Source organism: Ips typographus, unplaced genomic scaffold (genome assembly GCF_016097725.1).
Source record: "Ips typographus isolate SLU unplaced genomic scaffold, UJ_Ityp_2.0 IpsContig119, whole genome shotgun sequence".
Taxonomy (NCBI): Eukaryota; Metazoa; Arthropoda; class Insecta; order Coleoptera; family Curculionidae; genus Ips; species Ips typographus.
The window spans coordinates 73292-90436 of record NW_028098540.1 but is presented as its reverse complement, the minus strand read 5'-3'; positions in this window follow the sequence as shown (position 1 = coordinate 90436).

Genomic DNA, 17145 nt, shown 5'->3' with positions numbered 1-17145 from the left:
TACTCCTGGTGCAAACTAGTAGTGTCGTGATACCCAATTATTATATTTATTATTCGAAGTTGTACAGCCTTCTAGAAATATGACGCTTCTTGAAATGTTTGGTTTAATTGCAACTAATCAGTTGAAGTAGCAAAATCGATGTTACCTGGATTTACGTCGACTAAATACCCGTATGCAGGTGCGTAAAGCAATTGATTTTGACTTTATGTTGCCCTACCTTCGCTTCCACTATTGTCTTACTCGCTACTACTATTACTTCTATTGCCGCCGTCCACACTCTTGGCATTTGGAATGCATTCCATAGGGTTAGCCTCTAGATGGTAATGACTCTTGTTACCGCCCACGAAATTTTGATACCCACATATTTTGCTCTATCTGATACGAAAGAGTAGACAACTATATCGCAAATCAATGATTTAGACAAAGATGACAGGTTTTTAATTTGAAGTAGTCACGTGATCAGCTGTCAAATGTGGGACACTGACAGATGTCACTTACAAAATTTAACTCGACCTTAGTCTAGAGCATTGTTTTTCAATACAGTTCTCTCTAATCACCAAGGTTCCCATCTATAATTTGAATCTGTAGTTTATAATAATATAGTCAATCTGATTTCTGACAAGTCGGCCTTTTTTATGATGTTTTTTAATGATATATTCTCCTGTTACATTTTCAGTTCCTCCTTGATTAACGTTAGCATTAAAATCTCCTAATATGCTGTTAACGATTTATTTTCTTAAGAGATTCATTGTTTTACTGACATCGTCAGAAAACTGTTCAACTTCTTCTTCAGTGTTTTGACTTGCTGGTGCGTATACTTGGATTATATTGAAATTGACAGGCTTGCTGTTGTACCAGAACTATTCTATCTGAGACGGGAACAAAACCTCTTACTGAATTAACTAAGGAGTTTGTTATTCAAATTGCAACTCCATTTCTGCTCTACGTAATTCTATCGCCATTATAATCGACTTTGTGCTTTCCTACTACATTTGTTCCTGTATTGGGCCACCTGACTTCGCTGCATCCCAATATGTCTATTTTTAGCACTTCCATTTCTCTTATCAAATTTTCTCCAATCTTACATTCCAGCTGCTCATTTTCCTCATTATTTCACCGGGGAATTCTTTCCAACCGCTCCCCACTATAGGGATGCCCGGGACTGAAGGCCGCGTCCGCTTTGTATCTATTCATGACCTTTGTGATTTTACTAGGTAAAGTTAATGAAGTGGTTTTTCCTTACCTTCTTTATCGCTGTACAAACGTCGTTTCTGTGGATAAACTACGCCGTTTGCTGTCTAAACTTCAGCCAATTAAAATTTTTACTACATACCTTGCCTTAGGTTAGTTCTGAGAAGCCAGTTGCCGCTGCCCAGTACTAGTTTTAGTCTACTAGGCTGTTTCATTTCACAGCTACGATATATATCTGGGAGGCATTCTACTTCTTTTTAACGGTGACTATTTTACTGCAGTTTATACCTAAATAAATCTGAGTTCCTTTGTGATCCTGCAACAAACTCTAATTCTGACATCAAGCACTTACTTTTTTTTTTTTTCTTACTTTAGTTAACTCACCTTTACTGGATTAGGATTAATGCCATAAGTGCAAAGCTTGCCGGGTATTTTTAACTAACTATTTTCTATATGTGACTGATCTTGAGCTTTCAGCTGTTTCTGGTAATTGTCCATGACCTTTTCTTCAATAGTTTGAGTTTGCTTAAGCAAAACTTTGACATCTCCTCCATAGTGACTAACATGAATTTCTAGATCATAATCTCCTAGATCACCTGCAAGATAATTTAAAATTTTTCATTCCCACATAATAAAAATTATACGTTTCTATGTAATAAAAAATAAGTTAATTTGTTACATTAGTTGACATATCGAAACAAAGATTTTGATAGAATGGAATTCTTGACTAAACGCAATGAACAGTTCATCTCCCCTACTATAGTTAATTTTGCCGTGGCCGTTGCAAATGTCGGTTTATGAAAGGAGATGATCTAGGAATTTTTTCTAAAAATGCGGAATTTCAGACCAGAAATTCAAATGGTCGCGTTGCATTGTTTGGCCGAGTTGGTGGCCAAATTACGGAAAGATTATATACCTTTTTTGCCTGAAGCCACTTTTGAAAGACGAGGATGAAAGGATGAAAAGTTAGTTCCAAAAGGCTATACGTAAAATGGATAATTAGTTATCCTAATTGGTCTATCAGAAGTAGAGAAACTCACTGTTTTTCTTCAATCCATAGTTTCACTATTTTGATTCTCGGGATCACATACTCTCTAGGTATGTCATCAAGTACGCTCCGCATTTAAGCTCCACGGCTTGATCGCCACACACTAAAGCGTGGTGAACATTTTAAGATGAACCTGCCAAATGAAACGCTCCGCCTTTCAGTTACACGTATATGATCATATCACCTTAAAAAAAGGTTGCAAACAGGGGATAACCTCTTAGATGAGTACCGTATCAAAGAGTCTGCTTTGCAGCTACACGTATTAGTTTTGTATACACTAAGGTAGGTTAGTTGACTGTGTTACCAGTGATTTGCAATGTGCAGTGCAGCTTTCATGTCCGTACCTGACCTAGATTAACTTGAAACTTGTCAATTTAACTGAACAAGCGTTGAAACGTTCAGTTACGAAGTACGGTGATATACCCACAAAGCACAGACCCGGATTATGTCATAATATACTTAACTATAATAGTTACGACAATTTATCCCTTCTCAAAAATCTTAATAATTGTCTTATTTAGACATTTAAAAACGTTCCCATTTTTCTAAATTGGACTCGGATGTTCTTATTGGCGAGAATATGCCATCTTAAGGCACCGAAAAAGCCTAGTATGTTTCAGGTCCAAACCAACTCTAGATTGTAATTCTCCAGTTTTCTTTTTAGTTAGTTAGTTTAGTATCTTTAGGCCGCTATGTCTTCTTAATAACCTCTTCTATAGTAGCTTTAGGTGTGCCGCTGTTTTTTATTACAAAAAGAATAACCGCCTTGTTAAACTATTTAACTTCTGTCCCGCTGTTTACGTTTTGTTTGGTTAAAAATGGCATATTTAATGATGCTTCATTATTCAGAATGTTGGGAGCAATAGAAACTTGGATTCTGGATGTGGAGGTCCATTAAATTGAACATACGTTTCATCTAGTTCATTAATTTTGCCAGCGCATTCAGTACAGTTTTTCAGAAAACATGGAATTCTAAGTATTCCAATATGAAACTCGCAAATACACTCCGGACACCAGTACTTGACCAGTATAGTGTCATGGGATCCAAAGATCTTAGGTTCGTTCTGCACATCATTACAGACAGTTGCTTTTTATTGGTTAGGATTTATGGATGTACCGGTCGCATCGTTAGGCTCGGAAAGTTCTGTAAAACCCCGCTCTGACGCTATTCTAATTATGTTTTCTGGGATGTCGGTGGAAAACCTCAAGTCCATTAGGAACATTCATAGCTGAGAATTCCAAATTAACTCTTAAGCCTTTGGCTACGATAGCGTCAAGCAGTACTCCTTTGCCGTTTGCCTCCTGTCCTGGCTAAAATGGATTCAGTTTGAACTATTAATTTGAGCGTCCTGCAATAACAGAATATACTGAAATCCAAATCTAAGTCTTAATTATAAAGACTACGGGTTACATGTTAAATCTTTTACTTCTGTATGAAACTACAAATCATGTGAGAAAAAGAAAATATGGGGTATATATAATAAATAGGAACCGCCTAAAGTATGGCGAATATCACCACCTATTTTGTAAATAGTAAAAACCATCACTGTTTTTTGGATATGCCAAAATGTAAAGTTGACGCCAAATGACGACCAAAAAGACGACAAAAAGGACGAGCGGAAAAAGAAAAATATATGTCCAGACTAACCGGTAAGCAGCACGACAATGAAGAATGCAATCAATTTAGCAGATACATAAACATTAGCGGCACCGCTCTACCGCTTGCCGCTCAGTCGCTCGCTACACAAAATCACCAAATGCGATCTTGGTAGCTCAATAAATAAGCCAGAAATTTGTGTCTAAGTTTGCATTGCCGTAATTATTAATTATTTCTACTATGCTGTTCTAGCGACCTGCAGACGCTTCAGTAGACATAGTCAATTTTCTTGTAGTAATAGAAAATATAGAAAAAATTAGTAAAAGTACGTGCAAGAATTCGATGTTGTTTAAATGTGAAACACTTTGACAATATTTTAAACATTTCAAGTTTTGCTATTGCAAATAAACAACAATTACTTACCGGAACAATCAGGAGCGCACTAAATACATAGAATATAAGGGCATCGAGGAATGAGAAGAATTCAATGTAATATACAGGGTGAGTCAGGGTTAAACGGCCAAACCTATACCATCGGGTGGTTCAGTAAAAAGCATAAGCTCCGTGCAAAAGTTTATTGATCCTTTATGAACTGGTTTCGGCCCTTTAGGCCATCATCAGCACTCAAATTCGTCAGATCAAGGCCGATCCACTGGAGACCACCACGCAATCAGACACAGAACACATGTCTAGGACAGGACTCAAGACGTCCACAAAAATTCAGCTGCGCAACACCCAACACAGTGACACTTAGTCTAAGATTACACCTTTAAAGGATGATTCACGTTACACCGTGCCCGGACCGGGCCGTGCTACGGACGGGGCACGGTCAAACATTGATAGAATATATTTATATTGTAACATAGTAATTACACTATGTTCCGTACCTACATTTGCTTCGGTCTCCCCCAATACCAGACTTATGTAAACAAGATCGGCGAATTGGGGTCATGATGTAGGTATAAATACAGCTTCAAAGCACGTACTAATTACTGATCTCTGGGTTAGTCTGGGTTCACCATCTGTGTAGCTTTTAGTGGAGCAGGTGGTGACCAAGTGCAAGCACCCGGGAATCAGCCTGTTAAAGGAAATAGCACGGGCGAGCAGCATTAGTTGCCGTACCGGCTTATCTCCCTTTAACAGTACCATAGGGTCTTATTCGGCGTGGTGAATGCACTGGGACACTAGTCTAGGGTTCTATTCACCCCCGGTAAGCGTGCGCCCTCCGCGAATTTCAACAACCATTCCCACAGACACACCGCACATCATGATCCTCGCCTTTTTGGCAATCGGGGGGTAAGACCATTGTAGTTTTATCTTAAATAAAAGCGGATTACCTGTATACCTGTGGTTTCCTTCTTCTGAGCTACCCCTTAACGTGACAATATGAGCTAATTCACACTTGACCGAGCCAAGTTTATGTCCGGCCAATGCACGGCCGGGGCACGGGGCATTTTTTTGCCGTTCCGGTCCGGACCGGCCATGACACGTCGTAACATGACTGTGTTTAGTTGCAGATGAGTGTGTTTCAGTGACAACTTTACAAGGACAGTCGACGAGAGACCATAGTTAGGTGAGCAGTAGAACAGCAAAATGGATGACGAAAAATTGCTATGTGTGCGCATCTACCCTGTGATTTATGATATGAGCCACCCTAAGTATTTAGATAATAAACATAAGAATTTGATTTGGAGAACCATAGCAGCTGAAGTACACCAATCTGGTAAGTAGACAAATATAGTAGTAAACAATTAGGCGTGTACAAACAATCTAGGTACTTATGAATGATACTCTCTCCTTAAAATATATACCTACTTATTTCGTATATAATAAAATAAAATCAATCTGAATTTTCAATGCGTTCGGTTGTTGATGCAAAATATGCTTTAAAAATGTCCCTTACTACAAATGCATCATTAACAGGTCTTCCTGGTTGATTGTTTATTTTATTTGATAGACCTGGTTGTGGATTTTCGACATTATTATTTACTATTCTTATGTACGCAAGAAGACGGAATAACAGAATCATCATCAACATTTTCTGGAGCAAGTTTTATTCTTCTGGAAAATATTCTAAACCTTTGCGTCAAAATACCAAAAGCGTTTTCGACAAGCCGCCGAAACTAATTTTCAGTAATTTTTTTTTTAAATATACATATTGTCACGTTTAGGGGTGCGTAGTGAGGGATGGTAGAGAAACAACCTAGGTCACAGGCAAGCCTCGTTTATTATAAAACAATGTGAACTAAACACTTAAGAGGGGTTATTCTTCGTGTCGTTGAGCGCATGGAAGTTCGGGGAGGGTGAGTTTGGTTTTAGCCCTTCAGCTACACCGTAAAGGGGCACGCAAGGTGTTCTTGTACGATGTGACCAAAGGACCAAGTGAACAACTGACAGGGTTAAGGGTTCTAACGGTCACTTCAAGTTGCGAGAGAACCCTTCTCTTTTCAGCCTGGGATCCTGAGAGGGTAGCGAGCCGACCCACCACTTCAAGTTAGGGAATGTTGCTCGCCGACCAACCCGGAGACCAGTGATTTTAGATGGCCAGCCTTGCTGAATAAATACTCGTCGATTGACCCAGATTCCTACCAGACTTGCTGACATAAACGATTATTCAGTGTACAGTACGATAGGTATCGTGCATGTAAATGTTGGAATCTGCGACAATATATTATATTAATAAATCTATCATAGTACTAGAAATGACCTACAGAGAGAGTTGTAATGCAACTATTCCGCTGTTGACATGGTAAATACTTTTAAGTTGTAGAACCACATGACACGACTTTAATTTGAAGGGTCAATTTCTACTCTCAACTACAACTTTTTTGTTACTTTTATCAATATGAAATCTAAAAAAAAATGTTAAATTATACCTTTAAATATACATATAAAAATAGAAAAAATGTATTGAAATTTTAATAATATTAAACCACTTTGTCACTTTCTTGTTTCGCTGCTAAAACACAAATTTATGTATAAAACATTAATGACTTTAGTTGACTTCCGGTCTTTTCCCGTTGGAATAGTTCTTCATACATTATACCCCTGAGCCTTACCTACAAGATGTCATTAAAACATTTTTCTCAAACTCCCGCTATTAAAAAAACCCTGGTTATTAATTATCGTCTGTCGCGGCTAATTTTAAACACCTGAACCGCAAGTGCGGGAACCGTAAAGTCATTTGACACTGTGTATCACGTGACATTGGTTTGTTCTGTCAATAAATTGATCAAATGACGTCCCGGTGCTTTTTGCTGTTCGTCTTTTGTTAATTAAATTATTTTATTTTTTAATTGTTTTTATATAATTTAATTACCTAAAAATTTCCGTATTTTCCTCTGTAATCATTTTACTTGAATAAACGAGGCGAGGCCGAGGCAGAGGTTTCTAAATATTACAGCAGCAGAGGAAATTTCACAATTTAAGGATGTGATCATGTATTGTTATGTATGTACCTCTAAAACAAGCTAAATAAACTATTATTATACTATTTCTCAAAATCGATTATGCTGCAAAAACTACCAGAAGAAAGAATAAATATACTTTTTGAGTAGAAATTTAGTTGACCAATATAAACCTCTGACTAATGCCGAATTTTAAAAAACTCTCTGAATTAAGAAAATCAATAAAAATATAGATATTTTCTTTAAAATCAAGCCCAGAAAACGAGCCCCCCTTTTTTTTTCTGAATATTTCAATGATGCAGAAAAAATAATAATAATCATAGAATTTTAAACACGATCTACATATACTCAGTTTTAATTTTGTCAAATTTAATAAATTAAATATTATTTTTAATGCCAAACCTTTAATTTACTAGAATTCTGGTAATAAACATTTCTGCCACAAATTTGTCTGTTTGAAGTATATGCTTATTTACTATAATACGCAGGTTTATAGAAACGTTTTGGGAAAAAGGTTTGGTTTTCTAAGTCTATCATTGCTAGGCAGAAATGGTTTTTTTGAAATGTGAGGCATTACGATTTTTTTTTATTTGAACGTTTTCTATAAAGTAGAAGTTTTTTCTTTTTTTTAAGTTTTTTTCTTTTACTGTAGAAGCTGAATCTGAAAAAAATTTTGTTGATACTATTTCTTCAATTATTTGGGTAAATGGATCATTATTAACTAGGTTTAATAAGATGGACACACTTAGCCCAGTCAACCAATTTTAAAAAAATATATTTGAAACATACTAAATAGTTCTAGTTTTTTGTTTTTATTTGGGGTGACCTCTTTCTCTCTTTAAAAACTAGCAAACGTCACCTATCTTGGTTGAATTCCATCGCCCTTGTTACCTAGTTTCCATTGTCCTGATGTGTGAACCATCCTTAACTTAAACTTGGCTTAAAATATGACGGTGCAAATGGGGTTTGTTATATTTGCTCTGCTCGCTCATGCGTGGCTTAAACTAACTCAAACGTGGCTATTACAAGCCAATGTAATAAAGGTCTAATGAGCCTATTAAAAAAAGTCGACATTCTAAAGCTTTATGGGCTAAAGCTTTATCTATTACTAAAAAGGCATATGCACTGTAAAATTAATGGTCTCAATGGTGTTACAAAAATTGTGTCGGCTAGTGTTATGGGTTACTTTTAGTCGACCGCTGGAATCCAAATAATCTAGCTTAATTTCATCCAATGATGCTGATCTTGCCTTAATTGGACATTTTACTTCTAGTATACCATCTGTGAGTTCCCAATCAAACTACCCGTCTGAAAGGACTTTCACGTTGTGACTTGAGTATTAAAAAATTGAGTGGTTGTGTCTTTGGATAAAAACTATATTATCGATAAAAAACCGGGAAAATAATGAATGCCGACACACCAGCAAGGTTAGGTTTTCAGAAAATATAATTCTTCCTTTTCTTATACCTAGGCCTTTCTCTAACAAGTTTTACTTATACCTACTCTCTACCATTTACAGCACACCATCCTCGCCGATTAAGCCATCAGGAGATGCTGCCAAAAACAAATGTCTTTATGTACTCTAAGTCCCGATCTTTTGACTTTACATTGCATTTGTTTTTCTCACTGTCTTATAGCTTTGGCTTCGTTTTCTATGCAATATAAAATAGATGGCAAGTTAGATATGTCTTTAGCTAATAGCATGTTTTTGGCTAAAGATATCCGAGAATTGCACGACTTTGTTTTAAAAATGAGGCCAAAGTTTGATGCAATAATAAATTTTTTCCGTTCTGTTTTCCATTTTGCACTATTCCTTTGTCCAATTGTCTTTTTTTCCAAATAATGTCGCTGAAATTCATTCATAGACAAGTTTTTCAAAAATGCCTCACATTGCTCCAATAAACGATCGTTTTCTACTTGGTTATTTTTATTACTATATGAAGCATTTAAATCATTGCACAGTTTGCAAATAAATATACCGCTAAATGTAATATTTTGATTGCTCTTCGAGGTAATGCAGGATTCGTGTACCCACCCATCACATGAATCGCATTGAACCCAAATCGCCGTTACATTTAATCTGCCCTGACAATAATATATGCAATGCTTTTAGTCAAAAATGTCATCTTCATCATTTAACTTATTAATATAATTTTTATTTCCTTGTTGGGCCCTTTTTAAATATTGTTACGATTTTCCCGTGGGTTCACACAAAGTCAGTTTAACTCAACAATTAATAACTTTATTTACACTTCAAAACACTCCGTACAATAATTAACTCAGCTATTAAAAACACTACTAACTACAATTCCACAACTATTCCACTATTTAAACTTTACCGCGTTCCCAAATTCACTACTACTCTACACTACTACGCCGACGTCGACACCGCTTCTTTTATATTCACAAACCACGTTCTAGAATGACCGCGAAACGCTTCGCGATTTGCTTCGAATATTCAAGATGCTTCCAGGTGTCGCTTCCTAAGTGTGGCCTACTTTAACACGCGCCCGGCGAGATATTTCTTTACCTCCAGATCTCGAATCCCATCTACAAAATACTGTGCCACAAGTTCTTCTTGGATTTCATCCGGGACGGCTGGGTAAGCCAGATGCACAAGGCGACGAATTTCGGTTTCAAACTCTTCTAGATTTTCACCAGTTTTCTGCTGTCTTGCCATTAATTGCGTTCGATACAGTCCTTTCTTATGTTGATCCCCATAACGACGTTCTAATGCAGCTACTAATGCTTCATAGTTGCTTCGTTGGGCGATAGGCACCGTCTGTAACAGCTCCAATGCAGGTCCTCGTAATGCCACTACTAGTGCTACAGCCATTTCCTTGTTACTCCATCCATTTGCATTTGCAGCGGCCTCAAATTGGAGTTGGTACATTGCCCATGAAGTTTGACCATCGTATGTGGGAGGCTTGATCTTGTTGAGCCCGTTTCCGGTGAACACTGTAGAGCTGACTCCTCTGCTGTCAATTTTCTGCTCTAAGTCACGTAACTTTATCTCGACATCATTCTGGATTTTATTAATGTCCTCCCGAACATCATTAATGTCCCCCCGAACATCGTTCTGAATTTTATTAATGTCCTCCCGAACATCATTCTGAATTTTGTTAATGTCCTCCCGAGCATCATTTAATTTTACCTGAACATCATACTCCATCTTTTTGAGACTATGAGTTACATACTCTTGGATTTCTGTTTTTGTCCCCGCTAGAACGTTCAATATTTCTACGTTACGCTCTCTATCTTCTTGACGCATTTCCATATCTTGTTGTCGAATTCTTTCTTGTTCTTCTTTGTTTTGTTGTCGAATCCTTTCTTGTTCTTCCTTGTTCCAGCTATTAAAAACACTACTACAATTCCACAACTATTCCACTATTTAAACTTTACCGCGTTCCCAAATTCACTACTACTCTACACTACTACGCCGACGTCGACACCGCTTCTTTTATATTCGCAAACCACGTTCTAGAATGACCGCGAAACGCTTCGCGATTTGCTTCGAATATTCAAGATGCTTCCAGGTGTCGCTTCCTAAGTGTGGCCTACTTTGACACGCGCCCGGCCAGATATTGCGGCGCATCGGTTTCATCGAGTATCGAGCATAGTAGGCCCAAACCGTAACAATATGGAACACTAAAATGGTTTGTAACAAGTTTTGAACGTTTGTTCCACTTTTCTTGTGAGATTCTTTCATCGTTTTCAGGTATCTTCGTTAATCTAGTCAAATTTGATTTGGAAATAATTAACTACAGTTCTTTATGTATTCCCAAAACATATTCTTACGTTATGGGGTAGCTCAGAGGAAATAAAACTCAGGCTTCCACAAGTAACCGACTTTATTTGTGAAGTTAAATCAATAGGTACAATAATCTTACCCCCAGATTGCCAAGATGGCGAAGAGGATTATGTGGGATGCAGGATCGAGTAGACGGAAGGTTCATGGAGTGCAAACGCTTTATCGGGGATGAATGAACCCTAGACTCGTGGGCATTCACCGGGCCGGTAAGGTCGTTATGGTACTAGCAAAGGGAGGTAAGTAGGTGCTGCAACTCTTACTGCACGCCCACACTATTTCCTTTGCTAGGGCTGATACTCGGGTGTGGCACTTGGTCACCTACTGCTCCACGTTGCGTTGCACAATAGGCGTACCCAGACTAACCCAGAGATCAGTGATTTGTACGTGATTTTGGTGCTGTATTTATACCCACATCATGACCTCAATTCGCCGATCTTGCTTACACAGACATTGTACTGGAGGAGACTGAGGCAATATTTGGTAACGGAACATAGTGTAATTTCTATGTTACATGGCCCTTCCCTGGAAACTGGTCGTATTTATATATAAAACTCCAAGTAAACAATTCATTACGCTATGATCCCAAGGGGTTGTTCTATCAAGTCGGGCTGTTCGAGCATCCTTACCCGTTACTCAGTTCACGGGTAACAAAGTTCCCTGCCAGTCGATCTCCTTGGTCTCGCCATCTATCGTTGAAGTCTCTGATCTTCTCGCCGGCTGGTGTATACGCAGGTCTCGTATTTTGTTCTGTGCGCTGGATGGGGTTACTGTCGTTAGGTCCGGCATCTTGCAACAAGAATTGCTTATGTTATGTGTTCATTAAAGATAAAGATTATGTTCTACTACCTTACTAATTTCCCTAACTCTGCATTGTCTACTTTTTTACTGCTACTACTACTACTACTACGAGGAATTGGGCGCCCTGTGTTCCTCATAATCCCCCTCTTCTTCCTCTTCGGCTATTTCCCCTAGTGTCCATTCGTCGTAGAATGGTTGTATTCTGCCTAAGTGTACCACATCTGTTTTTCTGCCCCCCCGCCTCTTGTTTTACTTCGTAATTAACCTCGCTCATTTTTTTTGTAATTCTGTACGGCCCGAACCACCTTAACAACAGTTTTTCACTCTTGCGCACTTTCCTTATTGGTATGAATATTTTTACTCTGTCTCCAACTTCATACTCTCCCTCTCTATGTTTGTTATCGTATAGTTCCTTATCTTTTACTTTTCCGTATCTTTACATGTTGTCCACGGCTAATGCTCTGATTAGTAACGCTTTCTCCCTTAGTTCCTTGGCATTCGACCTTGTTTCATTATTTAGAAGCGCTGCGTCTAAGGCAGGGTCGGACTTCTTGCAAATATTAACTCAAAGGGCGTGAATTGCGTAGTCTCTTACTTTGCCGTGTTGTAGGCGAAAGTGACGAAGGGCAGGTATGAACACCAGTCTGTTTGTTCCGTGTTACAATACAGGGACAGCATGTCGGCTAGTGTTTTGTTCAGCCTTTCGGTCAAGCCATTGCACGACTGGTGATATGCCGTGGTGAAAGTGCTTTGAACACCCATTATTTTTTGTAACTCTTGCACTATTTCTGACTTGAAAACCTTTTCCCTGTCGCTCAGAATGGTGCGAGGTATACCATGTATCCCCAAGGGTTTCCTGTTTGAAGGCCCTTTTTTTCCCTGACAGTCCCTGCACTCTCGGATGTACTTGTGTACGTGTTTCACCATGTTGTCCCAGTAGTATTTTGGGCTAAGTCTACTCAGGGTTTTAGTTATGCCCATGTGTCCACTTGTGGGTACGTTGTGAGCTTCCCATAATACTTCCTCTTTTAGTGCCCGTGGTATTACAAGTACACATTCTAAGTCTTTATCTATGGTGGCCTTGTATAATACATTATCCTTTACCGTAAAGTTCTTTGCCTTTCGTCGCGTTATGGCGTTGCAGTTGCTGTTAATTGGGTCTAAAATTGCTTCTTTTAATTCCTTTAAGTCTTTGTCCCTGTCTTGAAGTTTGTCTATTTTCACCACGTGGTCTTCCATAATTTTGATTTTAGCAAAAAACGTTAAATACAAAACTAGTAGATATTTAGGTCTACTTTATTCCTAGCTAAACAGTTATTATACAGGGTGTCCCAAATTCGAGTAACGAACCAAACTTATGTTTTTTTAAATACAATGACCAACTTTTTATGCGATATTTGAATTCTACGTCAAATTCTAGACTTAATTGATGTGAAATGTCTATATCGATATTCAACTGTTTCCACAGCTTCGTCCTTGATTGATTGAATTTTGCCAACCCCCTTAACTTCCTTAATTTTGATTTTAGGAAAAAACGTTAAATACAACACTAATAGATATTTAGGTCTACTCTTTTCTTGGGTAAACAGTTATTATACAGGGTGTCCCAAATTTGAGTAGCAAACCAAACTTATGTTTTTTTAAATACAATGACCAACTTTTTATCCGATATTTGAATTCTACGTCAAATTCTAGACCTAATTGATTTAAAATGGCTGTATGTAAAATGTCTGTGTAGCAGCATCTGTTATAACACTGTTGCCTCGACTATGTGATAAAGGGTTAATTTAGTTACTGAAATTTGGGACACCCTGTATAATAACTAATAATCTAAGGGTAAATTAGACCTAAATATCTACTAGTTTTGTATTTAACGTTTTTTGCTAAAATCAAAATTAAAGAAGTTAAGTAGGTGGTCAAAATTCAATCAATCAAGGACCCTGCTGCGGAAACAGTTGAATATCGATACAGACATTTTAGATCAATTAGGTCTAGAATTTGACGTAGAATTCAAATATCGGATAAAAAGTTGGTCATTGTATTTAAAAAAACATAAGTTTGGTTTGTTACTCAAATTTGGGACACCCTGTATAATAACTGTTTATCCAAGAAAAAAGTAGACCTAAATATCTACTAGTTTTGTATTTAACGTTTTATGCTAAAATCAAAATTATGGAAGTTAAGGGGGTGGTCAAAATTGAATCAATCACCCTGTACTTGGGTGATTTGCATAACACGTCCTCATAATCCGCCAACAATTGCCTAGCCTTTAGGAGAAAATACTTAACTGATCGCCGTTTCCTTTTCTATCTTTGCTATTGTCATATCCTTATACCAAAGACTAGAGATATTATACATACTGTAATAAGACCGGACAGCCGGCATAATTTCTTTGATGTTTTGGGCGAACATTTCTATGACCTTGAACGCCTGGCTCTTTAAATCGGAGACCCAAACGCTGTTGTCAACATGTTAGTTAATTCAGTGAAACAGCGTTGTCGATTAATTATTTTTTATTTTACATCTAATATAAGTTATTATATCTTCCAACACACCCATATGATTTAGACTGCTTCCTTGATTCTGCTCTGGGTCAAGTCTATGTTGCAGGTTACTAAATAAATTAGTTGAGACTGAGGATGAAACGAAAGTCTTAGGCACAGCACTGCACAACAACTTTGTTTTTTCAAAGGGATTGTTATACATATCACTGTCGAAATGATCACTACAAATTCTAAGTGTTTCATAACTATGCCTGAAATCAAAATTTGGTTTTAAAAGGTCTCCACGACCTGAAGCTTCTAACCATTGGGTGCATCTGTAAATATAAAAAATATTACTTTTGTTTAGTTTTAGTAGCCTAAGTAATAATGCACTTACCTAGTTTCATCTTTGGGCAATCGAAAAAATTTGACTTTTTGTGTTTTTTCTCCAATACAGCTAGATTTCTTATTGTTGTTCTTACAGCTATTATATATGCATCGCATATTGTTACATTATAAACAAAATTAACAAAATCCGAAAATTTAACCTTACTTTGTCTCTTTACATACTTTATTCTTTACTACAAATAAACAAATTAAGAAACAAAAACCCAGATTTACGCGATGTTGCCAACTCACAAATATCATTCAATCAATCATATGGATGTTTTATTGCCATGTCGTTGTTTTAGGCATTTTAGGATTAGATATACCGTAATATTATTTAATTTTTCTAATGATAACTATTTATATAGTTCTATTTAAATATAGTATAATCTAACATATGTAATTTGCAAAGGATTTGTTAAGAGGAACATTGAAGTCACGAAATAAAGAGAGAATTGGCATTGCTGCTCATAGAGATGCTGGAATGCTGGGGTGGGAGTTGTCGAGTCCCTTTAAACGGGAGTCTTCAATCTTTCTCTCTCTAATTTTATTCACTCTGTCTTACTGTCTCTTCTTATTAGTCCTATATACATCCCTATTCTTTGCTTATACACTATCCTTGGTACCGGACCGAGGTTTTTTAGTTCTATCTTGATACATCCTTCGTATTGCCCGCAGCTGCACAGCAGATCATCATCTCAAATAGTTGGGGAGGATTTTCAATCCTGTTTTCGCCTTGCCGTCGCGCGTTTTCATTTTGCCTTTCCCTTTTGATAACCAGTTTTCTATGTTTATGTTTCTAAAATAGTCCGACAGGATTTCTTTGTTGGTTACCCAGCTTGTGTGGTCGCTTCGTTGACTTAGTATTGGTAAGACAATGCCCTTTATTTTCTCCTGTTGTGCCCATTGTTTCAGTGCTGTGCAGCATCTTCTGAAGGATTATATGGCTACTGAGCGGGTGTTTTCTTCTTTGGTCGTCATTTGTATTATTCGTCGGCCGTTTTTCGAAAAGAAATCCAGTTCTCCCAAGTAAAAGTTGTTCCTATTTTTTACCCCGGCGTGGCTTCTGATGGTCCTTGCAATACCTCTATCATTACAGGATGTAGTTGACACTGTAAATGCACATGCCGTGTCCTTGGAGAAGGAGAATATAGATTTGGGTACCTCGTGTATGCTTGTCTTTGGTGTATGTAGTATTGCTTTTAGGTGCCTTTATTTGCGGGTTCACTTGGTTAGTGATTTTCGCTTGCTCTGTCCTACTTTTTTGCGGGAATAGTCGTGGGTTTTGTTGCTTAGTGCTTTTTGCTTGGTAGCTGAATGTGATGGACAACTGTTCTTCTAAGGTTAGTGTTTTCTTTGACATGTTAATTGTTGCTTTTGTATCTTCCAAAAATTCCATGCCCAAGATGAGTGGCTGGGGTGGGTTTTCCAGTATAGTTGCTCGTATATCCCATCTTCCTACGTAATTCCCTACTATCTCAAGTGATGTCTTTGTTTCCCCTAGGCTCGGAATTCTTTGCCCCCCTGCAGAAATTCATCCATAGCAAGTTCCAAAAACTGTACTATGCAAGACGCTGGACTCACTATCACAAAGAGACAGAAACTGCTATCTTTCTGTTTTTGATTGTTTAGTCCGGAATAACACGACATTTGTTTTATCATTGTTAAGCAAAAGTTTATTTCCCGAGAACCAATGAATTCACCGAATTTTGTTCCACCGCGAGTTACCTGACTCAACTGTCTATTCCCTACAAGAAGTTTAGTGTCATCTGCATAACAAGTAATAGCCTCATCCGGACTAGTTGCCATAGACGCTGAGCAATAATTTTTTCCACATGTGGACTTCCTAACAATCTGCCTTCTCCCAGTTAAGTATGATTTAAACAGACTTAGGGCATTTTCCCTGACCCCATACAATTCAAGTTTGTCTAGAAGAAGATGTATGTTTTAGATAGGTCTAAGAATATTCCCATTGCTAAACAGCCTTTTTCCAAATTATATTATTTTTCTTGTAAATTCAAACACAGCAATGTATGTTGATGATCCAGCCAAATATGCATGTTGAATGGGTTATATTAAATTAGACCTATTCATAAAGTGTAAAAGTCTATCACACATTACCTTTTCAAATCATTTTGCAAAGGAAGGCAGAATGCTAATAGGTCTGTAGTTGTCCAAAATTGTTGGATTGCCTTTCTTAAAGATCGGTCTAATTACTGCTGTTTTTAACTGGCCAGGAAAAACACCCTGCTCCAAAGCATTGTTTATCAGAAATGACAAAACATGGCAAATGTATGGAACTGTCATCTTTACAATATTAGCAGGAATCTCATCCACACCAGCACTGTACTTATTCTTCATTTTGGTAGCAAATCCACATACCTCGGCCTCAGACACTGGCCTTAATAACATAGACCGGCTAT